This window comes from Paramormyrops kingsleyae, chromosome 10 (assembly GCF_048594095.1).
Source record: "Paramormyrops kingsleyae isolate MSU_618 chromosome 10, PKINGS_0.4, whole genome shotgun sequence".
Taxonomy (NCBI): Eukaryota; Metazoa; Chordata; class Actinopteri; order Osteoglossiformes; family Mormyridae; genus Paramormyrops; species Paramormyrops kingsleyae.
The window spans coordinates 33,008,140-33,013,931 of NC_132806.1; positions in this window are offsets into that span (position 1 = coordinate 33,008,140).

The window sequence follows — 5,792 nt, forward strand, 5'->3', positions numbered from 1 at the left end:
TGTTTATATCCATTTTTTATTTATGAAGTCCTGTATACATACAGAGTATTGCATTCAGAAAAAAAGGACCCTTTCATTAACATAAACTTTTATAGTGTTTAGTACTTATTATAAATCGTTTTGATTTGTCTTAATTATTGTTTAATTTCTACCAGGAGCATTGAGCGCCTCTATTTTTGTTGTTATTTGAAACACTAACAGTCACTAAAATTAAACGCGATGAAAAACAGCGTTAATTGCATGAGTTACACAGCTCCCTCTCCCCTTGCTGAATACGCAGAAAGTGCACAGCACTGTATTTACGCGATTTTATAGGGGCCTAATGAAGAGCTGGCTTTAAGGCGCTCCGTGGTGCGGGAGTTCTTCTCGGGGGGGGCTTGGTCAGGCATATTTAGCAACAACGAGTGATTGTGGAAGATATAAATGGCACCTTTCATTAAGCGATGGTACCAGATCATAGCGACAGGTGCGGCGAAGCCATCAGGCTCCGGGCGAGCCAGGAGAGCACTGGGGGGGCCAAATATTACTGACATATTCGGCTTCAGCTGGACTGGCGCAGTGGAAGGGATACAGGCAGGGATACAGGCAGGGATAGAGGCAGGGATACAGGCAGGGATACAGGAAGGGATACAGGCAGGGATACAGGCCGGGATACAGGCAGGGATACAGGCAGGGATACAGGCCGGGATACAGGCAGGGATACAGGCAGGGATAGAGGCAGGGATACAGGCCGGGATACAGGCAGGGATACAGGCAGGGATACAGGCCGGGATACAGGCAGGGATACAGGCCGGGATACAGGCCGGGATAGAGGCCGGGATACAGGCAGGGATACAGGCCGGGATAGAGGCCGGGATACAGGCAGGGATACAGGCAGGGATACAGGCAGGCACAGCAAGTCATAATTGTGTTTATCAATCATTAAAAATTTGGAGTTTGTTACTTTACATCCTCAGAAAGGACCCAGACGCCTTGGTAATCATTTATAGACGACCAGACCTGTGTCCATCTTATTCAAAATACCTCAATTAATTATTCATTCTAATAAAGAAAAAAGCCTCATGCCTCAAACTAAACGCTTTCTGCTTTTCATCAATATGGTTCATTAAATGTATAGCTTGTACAGAATTTTCGGTAACACTTTACCTGCACAAGTAACTCAGTTAATATTGAAGGACAAATCATGAACAAATATAGCAACTGCGTGAAATACTTGACCCGTTATGATTGATTAATGATGAATGAACATGGGATCAATATGGGATCAACACTTGGTTTCTGATTAATTAATGCATTAATTAAGAGTGTACTACTACATTATTTGTGCCCCGCAAGTAAAGTGTTACGGATATTGTACGAAAAAAAAAAGTCTGACCTCATCTGCACACCTGCTGGGAGTGTGTATGAGCGTGACGAAATCCTGTCGGCCTCCCAGTCAGACGTGTCTCTCAGTCAGACATGTTGCCCAGTCTCGCCCCTCTCTCCCAGTCTCGCCCAGTGTCACCCAGTCTTGCCCAGTCCCACCCAGTCTCGCCCCTCTCGCCCAGTCTCTCCCAGTCTCGCCCAGTGTCACCCAGTCTTGCCCAGTCCCACCCAGTCTCGCCCCTCTCGCCCAGTCTCTCCCAGTCTCGCCCAGTGTCACCCAGTCTCTCCCACTCTCTCCCAGTGTCTCCCAGTCTCGCCCAGTCTCCTCAGTGCCTTGCCTGATCTAGCAGGAGGCTGAACCTAAACATCATAAACCTCTCAGCATGGTGTCTCGGGTCCTACAATGAACACATAAAACTCTCATTATATTTAAGTGCCACCCACGGTCCACGGTATAACCTTGAGACAGGCATTACATTCGCTGAATAATTACCCCGCTCTGTCAGTATATCACAGAATCCCTAAGAATGCTCAGCCTGTGGATTCTGCTCCGACTGAAGGATTAAATGAAATTCAGGACCATGTATCACTGCTACCCATAAATTGTGGAATTATGACTCGGACACAGCCATCACCACTATCTTCCCAGGAAAAAGCAGATACACCTTTCGTTTAATCTTTCGTGATGCTGTACAAATGACTGGAACTTGGATGAATTTGTACAAATGATACAAGTCTAGATTATTAAAAACCCAATTGACTTGCATGCAGTGAAAGTTCTTTCGTCATGTGACGTGTCCAGAGACACAGCTAGTGTGTGAGTGACCTATTAAACATCAGTCCTGAATCTCATTGGCGATCATGCGTACGTGGCCGGGACAGAGTAACACATTATTAATAAACTCGTTTAGCTATGATACAGCATATATGTGGTATATGTGAGCAAAGGAGAATGACTTTATTCTCAGGATTCATACTCGGAAGATACATTTAAAACCATCTAAACTTAGCATCACATCTCATTATTATTATTATTATTATTTATTAGGCCACATTAGGGTTGCCATTAATCAAACATAGCAGCACCTCCAAGATAAAGCGGAGCAGAGGAATTACGTCGAGGATTTGGGTGAAAATCAGGCGGTCTATACAGCAGGTGGGGGGGGGTGGGGGGGGTCCTTCCCAATCTAGCAGGGTGAGCAGCTGGTATAATGAGGTATAATGACACTGCCTCCGTTAAGCTATCAGAATGGCGGCATCCAGCTCAAAGGGGCAGGCAGGTGGCTGAGGGCAGGAAACAGTGACTCTGCTCCCCACACTAGTCAACACACTATTTGCTCTCCAGCAAATAACTGGCTTTTCCACGCATGCCCCCCCCCCCCCCCACACACACACACACAAAACCCCTCCGCAATTTAGAGGTGACGCAGAAGCAGAAAGGACCCTGCAGCTGGATGGCAAGGGACATCCGTCAGATTTCTGCCAGCCGGATTATATAGAGCAATGTTTGTCCCCTAACTCAAGATTCTGCACAGTCCGCATTGCATTGGGCCTGAAGGAGGGCCTCATTCCACACGAGTCACAGGCATCCTCATGGTTCCTGGACCAGCTGCTGAGCTTCGCAGGGGTCGCCACAGTGTTACTTTTTTTGTCAAGACAGGCACTGCGTCACTGCTCATCCTGCATCGCACTGGGCACTGCGGCACTGCCCATCCTGCATCGCACTGGGCACAGCGACACTGCTCATCCTGCATCGCACTGGGCACTGCGGCACTGCTCATCCTGCACCACACTGGGCACTGCGTCACTGCTCATCCTGCATCGCACTGGGCACTGGGGCACTGCTCATCCTGCATCGCACTGGGAGCCTAAATACGGCCGGAGAGGGCAGATTAGAGGCCAGACGCTGGTAAAGAACACTGAGGGGTGATCTTGTAATCTGACCTGAGGAGAAGTGATCAATGGAAACCGTTCTGGAGACTTTTCTTGGTAAAGCGGCAATCAAGGTGCTCATGTCTAGGTTGTGGTAGGAATGGAAGGAAGCCATTCATAAGATGATGGGGATGGGAGAATGAATGATTTATTTAAGGGATTTTCTTCTAGTCAGTGAGGTTTTAGTCATCTGGGAAGGCAGCTTATTGTAGTCTGTTCCTATGGAGAATGAAGCAGTCCGTCTTCTAAGTGATTATGAAAACGACACAATCACCATTGTAGCTGTACGATATTATCAGGAGGATAACTTTCAGTTGCCTTTTTTTTATTGTCGATTTGTGGAAGTGAGTTATCAGTAGTGACCGCCCCAGTTTGCAGTTAAATGCAGATTCCCTCAGGGCTTGTGTAAATCATTATCATTCACCTGTACAGCCTTCATTACTCATCATTTTTAAGCAGAGCATTTTTTAGTATTTGTTCCCCCAACTGACACTTTTACCTTGGCAATATTTACTGAAATATGCCATTTTCTTTCTCGGATTGGCTCCAGACTGCCACTCATGACCCTGACCAGGATAAGCAGTTAGAAGATGGATGGATGGATCGATGGATGGACGGATGGACGGACGGACGGACGGACAGACAGATGGATGGATGGTATAAAAATGAATAGTCGGTTGGATGTTTAATTTTTCTAGCATTTATTGTGCAGATACATGATATATGTTTGTACTTGACACACTACCTGACACACAATAACTCTCTTCCTGTGACTTGCTCATTGCGTTTGCTGACATTTATGACAAATCTGATAATACACTTGCTTGTGCGCTAGCAGGCTGCTTGGATGGATAAATGGTGGATGACAAATAAGCCTCTGTCACTCTCTGCTTTCATGTAGATTTTTAATGAGCATTTGGCAAACTCATTTCGGGGCATTCGCCTCTGCTTCAGGGCTATTGTCTGCTTTAAAGCCAGCCCACACAATGAAATAGAGTCTCACATGAAACGGCAAGATAATGTTGGGACTGGGTGTAGTGGTTCTTGTAGAGTTTTCTCTCTGGCTGGTTTCTCGTGGGGCTGTGAGCTAGCCTCCGAGGGACCTCCCACTTTACCCATTTATGGGTGCAGTGGGCGGGGCCTGATATGCGGGGGCCTTTTGCTCCCTCACACACAAGCTTAGCTCATCCCATTTTTCTTCGTGCGCTTTCAGGCAGCAAATGGTCATGCGTGTGGAAAGTTGTGTCCATACTGCAATGCAGATGGTCATGGTTGGTGCATGTATACAATGGTGATATTTTCCACCAGACCAGCAGAGGGCAGGTGTATTGCAACAAGAACAAATATAAGCAGTGTTGTGAAACGGGTAAACTTTTTATGAAGTGTTAAAATTGTTGGCCTGGACAGTATTAAGGTAATACGGCATACTGCAGTATTTTGAAATCCTTGTGACAAAATTAGCCTGGATAGCATTGCTTTTGAAGGTATTAGCATACTGCGGTATAATGTCTGGACAGTATGAAAAATGAGATTGCTGGGTCCTTCCACACCTCCTCATACAGCTGCTCATCATAACTGTTACAGAAACAGCTATTCTTCCTCTATTCTTTCGTCATTGACCTCTGCTCTGTGAATGTCGACACTGCCCCCTACTGGAAATACCAAGTCAATTGCCTTGCACAAGCGCAGTCGATGCTCATGCACGTGCATGATGTCCGCCAGACAAAAAAAAAATCCACACCAGAATGTCCACAACCATCTGGCGCAAACTCCTGATGACAAAACTTACATCACTTCCCCCAGTGTGCGAGCAAAAGCGCACGTGGAAAAGTGAAGTTTTTATTGTCCTAGTCACTACCGTGTGCGGATATGCACTGGGAACCATTATCATGAAGCTTACAGGAAAAGCTATAATGCATTAATTTTAAAATAGAAGCATTCCCTTTAACATTTAGGACTTTCTAATGCATTTTGTAATACATCAGCCATCTAAAAAAAAAAAAAGAGATGAATCTCTTCTATACAGAATCTGTGCAATTTGGGGTTTTATCCCCACAGCGATTGAGCGTGAGAAAAACGAGGCTCTTTAGAGCACCTGACAAACGCATGGCCTTTGAAGTCAGTCATTTTGGGGCTTTAATCAAGATTCATTGACCAAAATTCTGCCAACAGACATGTTGGATGGCATTGACCTTTTCTTTGGCTATGTGAGATTTCAGTGCCTGAATTGCATGAAGTAATTTATTGTTGCAGACCTGGGAATCAATCATTGCTAACAGTCTCCAATGTAAACATTAAAATACAAACTGCGTATGAATTTCAAGTATATTGAGCCGGGATGGGCAGTCGTACCCGCTAAGGGCCGCTGTGAATGCAGGTGTTTGGGGTAACCTTTAGGTCAACCTTCAAACCCAGGAGTGAGATCTCATCAGCCAATAAGTCCTATAATTAGTAATCTAATTAGAGAGTTGTAGCGGATACCTGCACACACAGCG